Genomic DNA, 18,289 nt, shown 5'->3' on the forward strand with positions numbered 1-18,289 from the left:
CATTTATTTAATAAAATTTATATAATGTTTGATTGGAAAAAGCACACACCTCAAGGCAGTTTACAAAAAGAATTAAACAATAAAAGTATTGGCAAAAATAATTTAAAAATAACCATTTAAAATATTTTTAAAAATTAAAATCGGCAATAAACTAAAAGCAAAGTAAAACACAAATCAGTCTTCTACCTATCTGGGTAGGTTGGTCTAAACAATAATGTTTTTAGCTGGCACCATAATATCAACAGGCAGGGAGTTCCAAAGCATAGGTGCTGCAACACTTAAAAGTTGATTTCTTGCGCACGTAGAACGGGTATAATGTGGCACACGTAATAGCTGAAAAGGGCTATTGTTGCGCTGGAGTTCTCTGGCTTTAAATCTCACCGAATCCTGGAACTGTTCCTGCAGCGAGGGCATTGTGAGGTTTGCAGAGGAAGTGGAGTAAATTGGGGTAAAGCCCTTTGGGCTTTTATGAATTAGTGGTATATAAACAAATGAACTAAACTTTGGGGCATCTGTTGGACTTAAACACCTATGGTCAATCAGCCTGTCTAGATGTGTAAATAAAGCTTGTATCACAAAATACCAATAAGTCTTCAGTGACCTCCTTTCAAAGGAACTGGGCTACACATAACAACCTAATGGGGAAGAAGGGGCCTTTGGCCTGAGTCGTAAGAAGTCTAAGTGAAACCATCAATTGGGTCAACTATCCCATCTCTGAGGCCAGCCAGAAATGTATTAAGGTACTGAATAGTCATTTCAGTCTCATCCTTTAGAAAGTTAAGAACAAGACTAACTAGCCAAGTATTCAATGCAATTCAAGATTGCATTGGATATATATATATATGAAAGTTAAAAATCATCTTGAAAACAACATGGCTAACACAAATTACACTGAAAGGTCTAATGGGAAAAAACATGTCTACTTTTGCTTTAGATGTGTTTAACCATTTACAAAGAGAGAAACTGAAATGGAGTAAATATCTTCATTTAGAGTATCAAAATGGTGAAATGTGACTGGAAACCCGATTAACATTAATATGAAGGAAAACTTACAAAAGATAGCTCCATTGATACTTGATTCTCCTAAAATTAAAGCATGCCTATTCTTCTGCAGCATGATAATTCTTGGTGATCTCATCTACTGTCTGGACATCTCATGTACTTTTATTGACATTCTTTGGAAGCAAATTTTGGCAATATTGAAAGATAAGGCAGGTGATCCTGAAATATAGTGTTACTGGAATATTTAGCAGATTCTATGGCATGTGAAAATCCTGAATTAGTAGTTTGCTTACTAACAACTGCAAAAATATGAGCTGCTTTTTACTGGAAATAACTGAGACATAATCACATTTAAACAAATGGTAAAAAAAACCCAGTCTGGGCTGTAACTGACTGAGCTACTGTAATAACAGAAGAGAGATTTGCTGGGGAATTAATTTCATTTACTATGCACTGAAAGAGTAAATTTCAAGATCAAATACAACTTTATGCATTATTTCCCCCTTTGAAATCAATAACTATACTACATAATTATCTTGTTTGTTTTTAATGATATAATACAATTTAACAAAATCATTTAAAATAACTGGCGGGTTTATGCACTACATTAATACTAACAAAAATACTAATAAAGTTTGCTGAAACAACCCCCCCCCCATATTTTATTTTATTTTTCAAATATCTTAAACACAATACAGCTTAACAATAGTATTCTCCTTAAAATCTATATCTTATCTGAATTAACTTCCCTCCACCCCTCTTCTGGCTTATAGACATTTATAGACTGTATATATAGTAAACCCGCTTAAGTAAGTTTGCTGAAACTTTGTATTTGTCATTTTCATTTAAATAAGGATGGGTTCTGCTTCAGTTCCTATAGAATGGATCCTTTAAGATCTGTTGCTTATTTCTAAGAATTAAGTGCCTGTTTTAGCCACTTCATTGACTGTCAAGGCAACTAACCAGTATATTTGCTTTAATATAGAGACTGAGTTACATGAACAGCATTTATATTTTGATCCCAAATATTATGCTGAAGACACGTGTTTGCAATAGCAGTTTCATGTAATGCACATAGGATCAGCACCTTTCAAGTCTATTTTGTCATATTATGCAACCTCAAAGAGACATGCGCATGCCAGGTGTATAAAAAAAACCATGACAATTTTGACATGTTAATAAAAAATAATAATTGATATGTGTATCTGCACACACATGCATGTGTGCCATTTACTCTCTCTACTGACTATTTCAGTAAAGTCCTGGGATAGTGTACAATTAAATGGTGCATTAAGGTGCCATTTCTATACTATTTAAGCTTAGAAAGTTAGGACTTTTACTTACTGTTGGTGAGATTTTGTCCTCTCTCTCTCTCTCTCTCTCTCTCTCACCCGTCTGCTTTCTTTGTGACAGTTATAAAGACCAGAGGATGCAGTTGCTAGTTTATATCTACAGTATCCACTTTCCATGAGCCAATCAGAAGATAGTGCTTTGCATTTTAACATTCTGCATGTCACACACACCCTCCCTCTCTGCATCCATTCATTCACAAACGCTACTTTAAATATCTTTAGAAAACACTGCTAAATGCAGTACAGTATTCACCCTAAATATATCAAGAAGATTTCATTACTATTGAAGCCACTACAGCAATTTTTATTTACACATCCGTGCCACAATTACTGAAGTAAACATTTGGCACTGACAGAGTTTTGTTACAATATGTCTAGAATATGCCTCTCTGAGCTTTGCTGGGTACACATCAGTGAAAGGCCAACCTGTGTACACAGGATTAGTGCATGCACTGAGCTGCTTTTAATACATGTGTGTGGAAGAACTGAAAGCCACCAGCCAACAAAGGTCATAAAACCCTCAACTCGAAAAAGCATTGTTGAAATACATTGTGGACGTGTTTTCTCTATTATTTATAGGGTTACAAATTTCTGTTAACTTGCTTTATCACTGGCTTGGCTGGATTATGCCTGAAATAATCACTTCAAGGTTTACTTAAGGGTGCTTATCAAGTACTTTGACCTGCAAGATAGGTAGTGCTGTGAAAATTGTCAGGTGCAGATTAAGAAAACTATGGAGAGGCAGCATGGTGTAGTGGACAGAGTGATGGGCTGCCAGGATTCTTGGATGTGCAGACATGTGCATAAATTGTATGGTGTGTATGTGCTAGCAGATCTTGCAGCTTGGGTGAATTAGATTAGAATAATCACTTACAATTTCTGAAGTCTCTGGAGTTCAAAGGCTTTATTCATGCAGGAACTATTTACAGGATGAGCGGAGATGTGTGAGAGAAAATAGCAGATATCTTGTCTCAACAAGTTGGGAGAGAGCAACAAAATGGACCAGCTTTTAAGGGTGGAGTTGATTTTGACAGAGAGCTGCAATCAACATCCTTCTTAAATTGTGGTGCCCAGAAGTAGACACAAGACTCCATGTGTGGTCTGACCAAGGCAGAATAGAGTACAGTGGTACCTCAGGTTACATACGCTTCAGGTTACATACGTTTCAGCTTACAGACTCCGCTAACCCAGAAATAGTACCTTGGGTTAAGAACTTTGCTTCAGGATGAGAACAGAAGTCATGCTCCAGCGGTGCAGCGGCAGCAGGAGGCCCCATTAGCTAAAGTGGTGCTTCAGGTTAAGAACAGTTTCAGGTTAAGAACGGACCTCCGGAACGAATTAAGTACTTAACCCGAGGTACCACTGTACTACTATTATTTCCCTTTACCTGAACACTATATTTCTGTTGATGCAGCCTAGAATATCATTTTTAAAATAAAAAAAGATTTGCTGCTACATCACACTGTGGACGCATGTTCAGTTTGTGGTCTACTAATACCCCTAAATCCATTTCACATGGAATACTGGCAAGCCAGGTGTCTCCCATATTATATATGTGCAGCTGGTTCTTCCTGCCTAAGTGAAGAACCTGACATTTGGCCCTAATGAAATTCAATCTATTAAGGTCATCTTGAATCCCAAGTCTGTCTCCTGCGGCATCAGCTGCCCCTCCCAGTTTGGTGTCATATGCAAACTTGATGAGCGCCCCTTCAATTCCTTCATCCAAGTTGTTTATAATGACACTGACCAACAATGACCCAGGACACAACCCTGTGGCACCCCACTTGTCACTTTTTCCCCAGGATGAGGAGGAACCATTAGTTGAGCACTCTTTGGGTTCAGTCAGTCAACTAGCTACAAATCCACATAAGTTACCTCACCCAGCCCACATTTTACCAGCTTCTCTGCAAGAATATCATGGGAAATGCTTTCAAAAGCCTTACTGAAATCAAGATACACAATGTCCACAGCATTCCCCTGATCCACCAAGTTTGTAACTATCTATATCTATCTATCTATCTATCTATCTATCTATCTATCTATCTATCTATCTATGCTGGGTCTTAGTAATCAGCCTCCTTTTCTAAGTGTTCAAAGACCAACTGTTTAATTATCTGTTTGAGGACCTTTCCTGGTATCAACATCAAGATGACCAGTCAGTAGTTTTTCCCCTTTTCCTTTTGGGGGATCTGAGGGGGGTCTCATTTACCCATGGTCAACCCTCCAAGGGCTGCTTGTTGAAGTGCAACGGTGAGCATGGCCTCTCTTTTTTAAAGGATAAATGTGGAGTCTTAGAGGACCACAGAAAAACATTTCGGCATCACAGCATTGTAGCAGGGACCTATAGGAACAGTTAGCTTTAAAAAATTACATTTTAATTTTTAAAACTAAATAAAACTTCAAAACTTTTTTTGGGAAGGGGCTCAAACTGCAGGCTACAGTGACACCAATAATTATAAAACATTAAAAAATATTGTCAGCTCTAGGCTTCTAGCTGTGATATTTTGTTTAGTGTTCTATGTTTTTTGGAATGCCAAGTGAGTCTATGAAGTATTTTACAGAACAATATAATCTAAAAGCATTATATGTTTTGACAAGACTATAAAGGTTGCTGCATAGATTATGTAATTTATATTGTGCTATATTGTAGGGACGCGGGTGGGGCTGTGGGTAAAACCTCAGCACCTATGACTTGCCGATCGCATGGTCGGCGGTTCGAATCCCCGCGGCGGGGTGCGCTCCCATCGTTCGGTCCCAGCGCCTGCCAACCTAGCAGTTCGAAAGCACCTCCAGGTGCAAGTAGATAAATAGGGACCGCTTACCAGCGGGAAGGTAAACGGCGTTCTGTCTGCTGCGCTGGCTCGCCAGATGCAGCTTGTCACGCTGGCCACGTGACCCAGAAGTGTCTGCGGACCACGCTGGCTCCCGGCTTATAGAGTGAGATGAGTGCACAACCCTAGAGTCTGGCAAGATTGGCCCGAACTGGCAGGGGTACCTTTACCTTTACCTATGGTTTGGTCTAAACCACAGAGCCTAGGGCTTGCTGATCAGAAGGTCGGCGGTTCAAATCCCCGCGACGGGGTGAGCTCCCGTTGCTCAGTCCCTGCTCCTGCCAACCTAGCAGTTCAAAAGCACTTCAAAGTGCAAGTAGATAAATAGGTACCATTCGGGCAGGAAGGTAAATGGCATTTCCGTGTGCTGCTCTGGTTTGCCAGAAGCGGCTTAGTCATGCTGCCACATGACCCGGAAAAACTGTCTGCGGACAAACGCCAGCTCCCTCAGCCTATAGAGCGAGATGTGCGCCACAACCACAGAGTCATCCGCGACTGGACCTAACAGTCAGGGGTACCTTTACCTTTACTTTATGCTTTGGTATAAATGTATATGTATTCTAATGATTTTGTAGGTATCTCAGTTCAGTCATTTACTGTTTCTCTCAAGCTCCTATATGGCAATGGAAGCATAAGTTTGGGGCATCATTTTGGATGCCATCTTGAACTGTGGGCTTCCAGTTCCATAATCAGTTTGTGAGTGGTGATGTTCAGATTAATCATTGTTAACTTATTCTGGATAAGTGGCTTTCCCTTATTAATTGTTCTTTTTTTTCTGTAATGAAAACGCGTGTGCACACACACACACACACACACACACAATTTTAATTTGGAATTGGTGACAGAATTACATTTACTTTCAACAAAGACATCCCTCTTTTGATGTGATCCCAGTTGATCTAATTTTAGATTACCTGTTAAGGGAGAAAACAAAAGTGGAAATTGGGTCCCCTGAGCTAAGCTCATGTATGTATAATAAAGGCAGAAATCCTTTTTCATGTGGTAAAAAGACCAAAAAGAAAATTCAGATTTAACGTACTCAACAAGTTGCAAAGATCAAAGGATCAAAGGACTTTTCAGAGTGAATAAACTACAAATAAATTTGAAAGTGTAATGTGCCAGCAAAAGGAGTAGCAAAACCTCAAGGGCAGGCCATAGATACAGGGAACCATTTGACATAGTCCCTACTTGCCATGGATCTTGCCCTTTCTCTTTCTTTTAAGGCAGACTGAGCACAGCTCTTAATATTGTGCTGCCTCTGGGCAGGTGGCCTTCAGGCTGCAGAGAGCGCAGAGTCCAGCAAAGTGGAGGCGCTTGAGGCAGGGGCCACTTTCCTTCCCCACTAACCAAGACCTGGGTAGATTGAAGCTAGAAATGTGTGAGCTCCATTCATTCATTCATTCATTCATTCATTCATTCATTCATTCATTTTACTGCCCTTCTTCCTAAGATCACAGGATGGTTTAAACATAAAATAACAATAACATTAAAAAACACAATGAAACAGTAACTCCGATTCAGTGATTCCGCCTGGGGGATTCCGAGTGGGAGGCTCTGGTGTGTGCATAAGATAGCAGTGCAATTAAGGTGAATGCGCAGGGAAGTGTATGAGAAGAACTGAGGTAAATGTTAGGGAGGAATGAGCTTAGAACGTGGGCGAATGAATGAGTGGTGAATGAAGGAGAACTTGAAAGGGAGTCTGAATGTTGGGGGTGAGACACATGAGAGTGGAGTCGGGGGGGTGAGAGATGGTGGTGGACGTGATTTGGCAGAGCCCATGATTTTGTACAGGATCACTATTATAGTAGCCGTTTTTGTGTATCTGATAAAGTAACAAATAAGATAAAGAAAAGCTGAAACCACACACACAAAACCCTTGCTTATTATTTCTGTTTGCTAAATTAATTGCATTATACCGCATGCCTCATATTTGGTTATGCTGGGCTGGGATATCCAGATAAATGTTATCTGTGGCGGCGGAAGGAATACAGGGGAATTATTGACATGCCCGTCCAAAACCTAGCTCAGAGCTGTACAAGTTGCTCAGAGTGGGAAGGTGGAGCAGGGGAGAGCCAGAGGACCTCAGAGAGGGGCAGGTGGGGGGGGGGGAATGCTGGCACAACAGGCACCAACTCAGTTCAGTTCATTTTGGGCCTGATCTAACCCAATTCACACCTGGAATCAAAAACAAAATTCAGAAAACCAAATCTTTAGTTCTCCCACTGAAGTGAGGCAAATTCACCCTATTTTTTAAAAAAGTTGTGGTACTGTGGTTATATTTTGAAACACAGAGCAAACAGCCAGCCACTTAAGATTCAGGCAAAAAACACATCAGGGGAAAAACAGGATTATAAAAGGAATCTTGACAAGTAAAAATCATGCTGAAAATCCCAGCTGAGTACATGTAATTTCCAACAAGCATGTTACAGGAAACATTGCTAAATTATTAAATGTTTTTTGTTTGGTTTTTTTTGCCTTAGCTGTTAGAATTGAAGAAGGGATAGTAGATGGATACCAACATTAAATATACATTTCCTAGAGGAATGAAAGAATACTGAAACCATCCTGGATCATGCCTGGAGAAGAGACGCGAGTGCAGAATAGGAAGGAAGCAAAAACAAATCAAGAATGAAGCGTACAACAGAGCAGAAACTGAATTTTGAAAGAAACATTTCAAATAACAGCCAAAGAGAGAGAAAATATCCCAGATGTGTGATGTACTTTCAAGAGCTGTGCACCAATTCTGGACATATCCCAGATCCTGCATCTCAAGAACATAATATCCCATCTAGTCCAGCATCCTGGTCTCCCAACCAGGTACCTGGTGAAACTGGGGAGCAGAAGATGAGCACAAGAGCAACTCTCCGCCTCTGAAGATTTCCAGGGACTTGTCTTCATTGCCGCCTCCAACTGCAGAGGCAGAGTATAGTCATTCTGGCTAGCAGCCATCAATAGGCCTCTTCTCCTCCATTAATTTGTCTAATCCTCTTTTGAGGCCATCCAAGTTGGTTGTCATCACTGCAAGTTCCACTGTTTGACTATGCGCTGCATGAAGAAGCATTTTCTTTTGTCTGCCCTAAATCCTAAATTGAGCTGGTTTTGATGAGAACCAATAAACTGAGTCTGAATCCTGGCAAGATGGAGGCACTTTGGGTGAGTGATTCCTGTGTCTGAGAAATTGGCCAGTTGCCTGCCCTAGACAGAGGTTACACTCTCCCTGAAGGAGCTTCTGTGGGTGCATCTGGATCCAATTTGCTTGCTTGATGTTCAAGTAGCCTCGGCAGCTAGGAGCGCCTTTTATCAGCTTTGGCTTGTACGACAGCAGCACCCATTCCTAGACCAGGATAATTCGATCACAGTAATCCAGTCACTGGTAACTTCAAGACTTGAATTCACTCTGTTTGGCGATTCCCTTGCACTTGGTAGCATAACAGCAACACACTGCAGTGTAACAGCTGAGAGGAGCATATTACACCATTGTTCAGAGATCTGCAATGACTGCAACTGGTTACCGGGCCAATTTCAAGGTTTTGCTATTACTATATAAAGCTCTTCAAAACTTTGGACCAGTCTAACTGAAGGGTCACCTTACCCCCTAAATGCCCACACCACCACTTCAATCTGCAGGATGGACACTTTCACATTTGCTACATAATGTCTGTTCCACACCTGCAAAGAATTGATCCTTCCACAGTGCAGGGTAATCTTGGGTTAAACAGAGAATGAAATTCAGGCACACACACATGCAGACACACACACACACACACCCCACTCTCTCACTGGTTGCCACAAAATGAATGAATAAATAAATAGCGTGGCCTTCCTTCACTCGGGGCTGCTGCTTGAGCAAGGGAAGGCGTCCTTTGATCAGCCAGTGGCGCAGGGCAGGAGGCTTCATCTCCCCATCTCTGCTGCTCTGCTGCACAGCACACACCGGCTCCCTGGGTGATTTCCAGGGTGAGTCTCTCTCTCTGTGTCCTCTTGTACATCCTCCTTTTTAAAGAGGGGTGTCCTCACTCTACACAATTTCACTTACGCCTACAGGGTGACCCCCATGAACGTGGGGGGAAGCCTGTGTAAGGATGCTCAAGAGTGACATGAGTCAACTTATAGGCCATATGCACAATGCTCACTTGCCCTGCATTGCTCAGCCTCTAATAAATGTAGCCCATATCTGAATTCTATAGCATTATGGAAGAGCAGTTTCGTTAGCATATTTAAAGGTTTTGGCCTCTAGGACTATATATGGCAGATTTGCCAAAGTTTCCTTTAATGATAGGCAGTGTCCTTGCAACCACTAAAGAGCTTGTAACAGTCCAGATTTTATCAAGGGGTCAGAGAACACAAAATTTATATAAGGCAATTTCCTAGTTGATCCTTAAGAGACAGTTCTAAATAACTTTCTTGAGAGGTCTAATAAATCTATTGCTCAACAGGTAGCAACATATCTGAATGTTCTGGTATATTTCAGACCTCCTGGCTTGCTACCTGTAATCATCAATAATTGGTGGCTGTGATGTGTACTTTACTACAATCAGTCAGCCATTAAATAAACATTTTATTGATTGAACCAGTTGGTTGATAAAGAAATGTAAATGTAGCAGACAGTGTAATGCCACCAAGCTTAGATGTTAACTACCAGTAAGACTGACAGAAATGGCATGTGTCTTTTGAGCTATGGTTTAATTTAAAGATTAGTTGGTCAACAGAAATCTGTATGTTTGTTGCGCGAGAATATGCCAATATGCATCTTCCTGCAACCTCACTTACTTACAAGCAGACTTGTGTGATTTTGTGATAGCTTGGGCTATAAGAAATGCCAGGCCTATGTTTCCTTTTTCCTCTTCTCTGGGTGAATAAAGCTGGCCATCTTTATTTATAACACTGCCATGTTTGCTTCTGTGCGTTATCATACCCCTGAACAGACAGAGGAGCGGGAAGAAATTCCCTGCAAACTTACAAGAGGTAGAGACAGTTGTTATTAATCAAAGAACATGTGATTTATTCTTGAAACATTTTTTAAAAAAGCAGGTACCATTTCATTAATTTGACTACCAATGTGATGCAGATAAAAGGTAAAGATAAAGGATCCCTGGATGGTTAAGTCCAGTCAAAGGCGACTATGGGGTGCGGCACTCATCTCGCTTTCAGGCCGAGAGAGACGGCGTTTGTCCGCAGACACCTTTCCGGGTCATGTGGCCAGCCAGTGGTGGAGCTTCATGCTCTGGCACCGGGGGCGGAGAGCAGGCAGAGAGAGGCGGGGGCGCCGCCCATAGGGGCGGGGTGTGCATCCTGGGGGCGGGGCGCGCCACCTGCAGGGGCGGGGCATCCAGCACAGGCAGGGGGACAGCCACGATGGAACCCCACTGGGGTCACGCTGCCGGGGTGGGGCGCTCCTCCTGCCCCCCTCTTCCTCCGCCAGTGTGGCCAGCATGACTAAGCCGCTTCTGGCGCAATGGGACACCATGATGGAAGCCAGAGAGCACGGAAATGCCGTTTACCTTCCTGCCACAGCAGTAGAATCATAGACTCATAGAATCATAGAGTTGGAAGAGACCACAAGGGCCATCGAGTCCAACCCCCTGCCAAGCAGGAAACACCATCAGAGCACTCCTGACATATGGTTGCCAAGCCTCTGCTTAAAGACCTCCAAAGAAGGAGACTCCACCACACTCCTTGGCAGCAAATTCCACTGTCAAACAGCTCTTACTGTCAGGAAGTTCTTCCTAATGTTTAGGTGGAATCTTCTTTCTTGTAGTTTGCATCCATTGCTCCGTGTCCGCTTCTCTGGAGCAGCAGAAAACAACCTTTCTCCCTCCTCTATGTGACATCCTTTTATATATTTGAACATGGCTATCATATCACCCCTTAACCTCCTCTTCTCCAGGCTAAACATGCCCAGCTCCCTTAGCCGTTCCTCATAAGGCATCGTTTCCAGGCCTTTGACCATTTTGGTTGCCCTCTTCTGGACACGTTCCAGTTTGTCAGTTTCCTTCTTGAACTGTGGTGCCCAGAACTGGACACAGTACCTATTTATCTACTTGCACTGGTGTGCTTTTGAACTGCTAGGTGGGCAGGAGCTGGGACAGAGCAATAGGAGCTCACCCCATTGCGGGGATTCGAACCGCCAACCTTCCAATCAGCAAGCCCAAGAGGCTTGGTGGTTTAGACCACAGTGCCACCCGCTCCCCAAAACCAATGTGATGCATATTAATATTGTATCCTTTAGAACTTGTGCATGACTGTTACAGAAGCTTTCAATGAAAATCCCATATGTTTGTAACAGCAAGGCACCAAAATGGCAAGAATGTGTATTAAGTTATTTTTCAGCCCACCTTTCCTTCAAGGAGTGCTGTGCGGCATACATAGTTCTTTAAAAACGCATGCTTAAAATGCACCATCATGCTGTGTCTTTATCAGAATAGTACAAAAATCAATGCATACCAAAAGGCTCCCACTTTATTCTTAGACTCAGAGAAGTTTAAACAGAAATCAGTAGGCATTCTAAATAAATGCTCCAGCGATTTAATGCTCTGAGTTATAGACAAGGCCACCCAAGAGGAACGGAGTTTGGAACTAGAGATTGTGAACTGGAGAAGAGTTCAAAAGGGACAGGTAGACGATAGTGTTTGGCAAAATAATATCACAGACATTGAGGAAATTTCAAGATAAGGTCAGGGCTTATAAAGCCGGGAAGTTCAGCCATGATAACTCGGAGTCCAGTGTATACACGTGGTTCAGACAAGGCATTCAGATTAAGAAAAAGTGTCATGGAGGGATGATAGCCCGGGTCTATCCAATATTGCACTGGGACATTCAGTGTATGTTATACATTTGTTATATACAGAGTTGTGTTTGACAAGAAAGCAGGCGGGCAAACAGGGTTGATCACAAATATATGGATCATTTAAATCAGTATAGTGTTTTCCAAAGATTTGATTTTAAAAAGGCAAACATGTTCAAGAAAGCAGCATTTATTAAACATGCTCTGATCGTGCAAAACAGTAGCCTTGAAAACATGGTATCAAACTAGTTGATTACAACAGTGCAGAGTTTACACTTTTCAAAAGCCTGGTACAAAGGTTAAGATTCCCAGTCCTGTAACACATTCGTTTTTACTTACTTTTTCCTTTCAACTTTCAGGTGTTTTGAATAAAGTAGATAGCACCATGCAGAGTCCTGGAGCCACAAACAAGCCGATTCAAGAAAATAAGATTTTCAGGGGGCAGTAAGACCAAGCTGCTTTACTCTATCAATCTCATCCACAAGGAAGCACACCAATCATTAACCTCTGCCACATGCAGAAACTCCTCCTCCCCAACCATATTCTCCCATGCCTTCAAATCATTTGATCTGCTGTGCCTACAAGAAACTTGGCTTATAGAAGCAAACGATATTCAACTGCAAGGTTTTAAAATAGTGGTTCTTCCAGCTTTTAAACACATGTACAAATGGGTATGTTAGGGAAGGTCAGGCCTCCCACCTTTCTAGGGATAAGCAAATAGACATAAAAGATAGCAGGCACCTAACAGATAATGAATATATTCAGACAGTATTAGCAAATATTCCTAATACTAATCCAGTTAGCTGCTTAAATGTCTACATGTCTCCTAAATCTACAAACCACCATGCTAAGCAGGTCTGGTGTGATTTCTAATTAGTATTACAATATAGAACATCGAGGAACTATTTCCAAGGCAGACGTACTGCTGTGGGGGCATTTTAATACCCAAATTGATGAAAATAACGTGGAGATGAGTAAAATTGGGGTTTTTAAATCCCCCCTCACTTCACTATCTTAATCTTTCCTTTTTTAAAAAAGAGAAATAGCTCTTTATGAAGAAAACACCTTTCACCCCAGGTGCAGGACACACGTTGCTTTTTCAAGTGTGCCCCTTTTAAAAAAAATGCTGAACATCTTGGCCTAAGAGTAGACCGAGATCTTCAACAGCCGAGCACCAGCACATGAAGTGACGGCAGATGGGGCTGGGCATTTGGAAAAGAGGGGCAGGCAGCTCAACTACTCCTCTACCCTCCCCCTCTGTGTTTCCTCTACAAACCGCTTCACCCGACAGGAAGGTCCAAGGCGTGACGGGCAGCCTAAGGAGTCAACAAACACCAAAAGGTGGGGGGAGAGTGTTAAGTTGTGGGTGAACATATCAGACAACACAGCGATTCTTCAAACAGCTCTTGTTTTTTCAGAGGCCAGAACAGAACTGAACTGAAGGGTTCAGTCAGCCTGCTTATATAGAGCTCCAGTACACATAATTGTAACAACTTTCTAAAACTATCCAATCACTGAACGTCACTTTCGATCCCTTATTTGCATAACTATCTACAGTATCCCCCTGCTGGCCCAGGGTGAGAACTTCAGTACATAACACCCCTCCCCAGGCTTTAGTTACAATCATAATGGTTTCCTTATATACAGCACTACAGGTAATGGTTCAATTAGGCACAAAAGCATATCGGTTACATTTCACATACTCCCATTAGACCAACAGTATTACATGTCCAACAACATAGTCCTTTAAATAAGTTGGGCACTTGGAAACTCTGCCAGACTGCCAGGAAGCGGTACCCAGGTCCGGTGGGCTGCCCAATTCTTGCTGAGGCTGTGGCGCGACCCTAGGTGGCGTTGAAACCAAGTCCCCTGGATCCACTGCTGTGGGTGGAACATACGCAAGTGGAGTTGGCAGAATGTCAGGCAAGGCAGTGGTCTGAGTCTGTGGGAAGTCTGGCAGACCCTCTGAAGCGGCTTGGTTCGGCTCCACACCTGTAGTTTGTGAGAGAGGTGTGGGTGGAGCCTCGCCATCTGTAAGTGTCTGTTCCAGAGCCACGAGCGCAGTTGGCGGCACTGCGGTAGTGTCCAAGTCCCCAACCCTGCGCCTAAGCTGGTCTATGTGCCGGCGCCACAAGCGCCCGTCTTCGAGTGCCACCTGGTACGAGCGAGGTCCAGTGACTCCCACTACTGTGGCTGGCACCCAAGGAATGTCCCCCACAAAGTTCCGGGCCTGGTTTCCTGGAACAAAGGACCGTGGCGTGTTGGCACAGCCTGGGGGTTCGGCCATGGCAAAGTCCGGGTGCAGCCAGTCGAGCGGTGACCTCAGGCGGCGGCCCATAAGCAGTTCAGCAGGACTCCGCCCTGTGGCCACATGAGGGGTGATGTGTTGCACAAACAAGTACTCGGCGACCCGCTCGTGCCAGTCTCCCCGGTCCAGGCGCGCCAGTGCCTCTTTTGCCAAGCGCACCATTCTCTCCGCTTGCCCGTTGCTGGATGGATGAAATGGTGCCGTTAGGGCATGGCGGATGCCCAGTCCCAAAAGATACCGCTCAAAAGTGCCTGACGTGAACTGCGGTCCGTTGTCAGAGACAAGGACATCAGGACACCCATGCGTCGCAAACAGGCCTCGCAGCACCCGGATGACGGCCTCGGTAGTGGTGGAGGGCATCAGGGCCACCTCCAGCCATTTGGAATAGGCGTCCACCACTACCATAAAGGTCCAGCCACGAAAGGGGCCAGCCAGATCGATGTGCACCCTCGACCAGGGTGTCTTGGGTGTCTCCCAGGTGTATCCCTTAGCTGCCAGTGGAGCAGGCCTTGATTCTTGGCATGCTTGACAAGCAGAAACCCAGGCAGTGATGGCATCGTCCATGTTAGGCCACCAGACATAACACTGAGCCAACGCCTTCATTTTGACGATTCCCAGGTGGCCAATGTGCAGAGCCTCAAGGACACGTTGACGGAGTCTTTGGGGAGCCCCGTTCGCATCCTGAAGTGAACGCAACCCGTGTCTGCATGGGTCGCAATTCACCACTTGTGCGCATGCGCATGATGTCATTTTGGCCGTCTGCGCATGCATGAGCGGTGAAACCCAAAAGCGCTCAACCTGAAGCAACTTCAACCCGAGGTATGACTGTACAGGGATTGAACCTGCAACTTTGGCATTCTCAGCCCCAGGCTCTAACCAACTGAGCTATCCAGGCTGATAAAGAAAGGTTATATCTTAGGGGGAAAGGGAGCTCCACCTGTTTTTTGCTTTTGGGGTATTTTTCTTTTTCCTGAGTTTACACACCTTTTTTGCATTATTATTATTATTAGTTTTTGTTTTTCTGGAGCCACAGGTCATTATTTCACTTGTTTTTCACATTTATTTTTATTTTTACTTTTCCTGAGCCTCTGCTTTTTGCATTCTTGGAATTTTTATTTTTCCTCATCCAGGGGTCATGATTTCACATTATCATCACATTTAATTTGGTTTGCTTGTTTGTTTCTCTTGACACACGCATCATGTTTTGACTTGTTTTCCACATTTTAATTTTTCCTGACATGTGTTCAGGCAAAACTGAAGATGCCTCTGCCCCGCCTGCTCTCCCTCCTTCGCTGCCAGGAGAGTAAAAGGTGGAGGGCAGTTGGCTGCAGGCCAAGACAGCATGCCCTGGCTCCCAGCTGCCCGAATCCTTCCAGCCTGAGGCCACTGCCCTGAGTGATGGCCACCAATCTGGACAGCTTCAACAAGTTACTAGACAAATCCATGGAGGACGAGGCTATCCATGGCGAGTCAGGATGGCCATATATTGCCACCAGGATCAGAGGCAGAATGGCTCCGAAAGCCTGTGGTTAGTGAGCAGGAACAGGAGGGTGATAGTGCTTGAGCTCGAATGCTGGACTCGGTGGGTCTGCGATTCAACCCAGCAGCCTCTTCTTTTCACTGCCTCTATTGTACTGCTTTCAGCACTGTCTCAGAAAACAATTCCTTGTGTGACACCTTGTGGAGATATTCATAACTATTGGTAAGTATGGGAGCTCCCTCTGCTGAGCAAATGAAGGCAGAACAGGACAGCAAAAGGAGAAGACGCCTCTGCACTTGAAATATACTCAGAGTCAAGAGTGGATTTCATGCTCTTTATTCAGCTCATAGTGGTGAGGAGGGAATGGAAGTCCCCTCAAATATCTGCTTTATATACATTATTTACACAATGGGCCCCACGTGATTGGCTAATTCCGGAATTCTCCTGTAGGCCAATCAGGTTGTGGATTCCCTTCTATCTGGAGCTGGATTAGGTGGCTCCTGCAGACCAGTCATACTGCTGCATTGTTCTAGGACCAATCAGACTGCTGCATTCTGAATCCTATTGTTCTAGGACCAATCAGACTGCTGCATTTTGGATCCTATTGTTCTAGGACCAATCAGACTGCTGCATTCTGAATCCTATTGTTCTAGGACCAATCAGACTGCTGCATTTTGGATCCTATTGTTCTAGGACCAATCAGACTGCTGCATTTTGGATCCTATTGTTCTAGGACCAATCAGGCTGCTGCATCCTGAATCCTATTGTTCTAGGACCAATCAGACTGCTGCATTTTGGATCCTATTGTTCTAGGACCAATCAGACTGCGGCATTTTGGATCCTATTGTTCTAGGACTAATCAGACTGCTGCACTTTGGATCCTATTCACTCAGTACATAACAGCACTGATAGGTGGTCTGCTCTTGATGGGGTTACCCTCCCTCTGAAGGAGCAGCCATGTCTCTTGGGGGTCCTCCTGAATCCTTTGCATTCTCTTGAGCAGGGGTAGGAAACCTAAGGCCCGTGGGCCAGATCTGGCCCAATCACCTTCTCAATCCAGCCGGCGGACGGTCCAGAAATCAGCATGTTTTTACATGAGTAGAATGTTTGCTTTTATTTAAAATGCATCTCTGGGTTATTTGTGGGGCATAGGAATTCATTCTTCTTCTTTTTTCAAGTCCCACAAGTCTGAGGGACAGTGGACCAGCCCACAGCTGAAAAAGGTTGCTGACCCCTGCTCTTGAGGCTCAGGTGGCCTCAGTGGCCCGGAGTGCCTTCCATCAGCTTCGGCTGGTGGCCCAGCTACGCCCCTATCTGGACAGGGACAGCCTAACTACTGTTCTCTATGTTCTGGTAACCTCAAGGTTAGATTACTGAAATGTGTTATAAGTAGGGCTGCCTCTGAAAATGGTTCGGAAACTTCAGATGGTGCATAAATTTGGTGGCCAGGTTGCTCACCAGAGGAAGACAGTTTGAGCATCTTACACCGATCCTGGTCCAACTGCACTGGCTACCAATTAGTTTCCAGACCCAATTCAAAGTGCTGGTTTTGACCTATAAAGCCTTAAACGGCTCAGGACCTCAATACCGCAAGAACTGCCTCTCCCCATAGAAACCAACCTGGGCTCTTGCAACCATCATCTGAGGCCCCGCTTTGTGTGCCTCCTCCATGAAAGGTCCGAAGGGTGGCCAAACTAGAACTGGTCTTTTTCTGTAGTGACTCCCTGTCTGTTGAATGCTCTCCCCAGGGAGGTTCGGTTGGCACCTTCATTGTACACCTTTTGTACATGTTGCTTTTTAACCAGGCCTTTGGATGATTGACATCTGATGCCCTTTTAAAATACATTATAGAAGTGGGGTTGTGTTTTTATTTTGATGACGTATTTTGTGTTTCTTACATTGTGATTTTCTGTTGTGAACATATTGAGATCTACAGGTATAGGGTGGTATACAAATTTAATAAATCATCATCCTCTTGAGCTGCTGTTTCAGCACTTCTCCTGTGATATGTATCTTGGGTAGGGCTGGGCGATATATCAATATATTGCCCAAAACAGATTTGAAGTCCATAGGGGGGAGTGGGGCAGATTGATACAGAAAAAAACATCTCATATTTTATGTAACAAAAATGAGGCAAATAAAAAAAAATTTGGCTTGATGCATGGCATAACTAATCAATATTATAACAGCAATCCAAAGAACCATTAAAGTTAGAAGATAATGAGAATATAATGACTTCAGTAAAAAAAAAGGGGGGCTGTACCTACGGGGCACTTTGATACATTGGATGGGGCTCTTTGATACAAAGCATAAATTGTACAATTTTTATTGTGAGGGATCATAATCAGCCTTACAATTTGTTACTTAAAATCTAAATTACGTATCAAAGCTAACAGTGTTACACACATATCATAGATTTTATGGCAGGTTTTCTTAAGAAAACATCAAAACTTATATTAATCTTTCCTCAAACACCTATCAATTTTTTAAAAAAAAGCTTTAGAAAAACTTTAAAAGTATAAGAACTCACAT

General features: G+C 43.4%; 1 protein-coding gene across 2 annotated transcripts in view; it reads right to left on the minus strand.

Moving 5' to 3' along the window:
- Window positions 1–12,424, minus strand: part of DDC (dopa decarboxylase) — a 53,941-nt gene extending 41,517 nt beyond the window's left edge. The window contains exon 1 of one of the 2 annotated variants that reach the window (XM_079949749.1): window positions 12,309–12,424. The gene's annotated coding sequence lies outside the window, so the exon portion shown is untranslated. Of the gene's footprint in view, window positions 1–2,346; window positions 2,405–12,308 lie in introns of those variants that run through there. The other variant, XM_079949750.1, reaches the window with a different exon arrangement.
- Between the last annotated feature and the right edge of the window lie 5,865 nt (window positions 12,425–18,289).

Source organism: Podarcis cretensis (genome assembly GCF_951804945.1).
Source record: "Podarcis cretensis genome assembly, chromosome: 13".
In the NCBI taxonomy this organism is placed as follows: domain Eukaryota; kingdom Metazoa; phylum Chordata; class Lepidosauria; order Squamata; family Lacertidae; genus Podarcis; species Podarcis cretensis.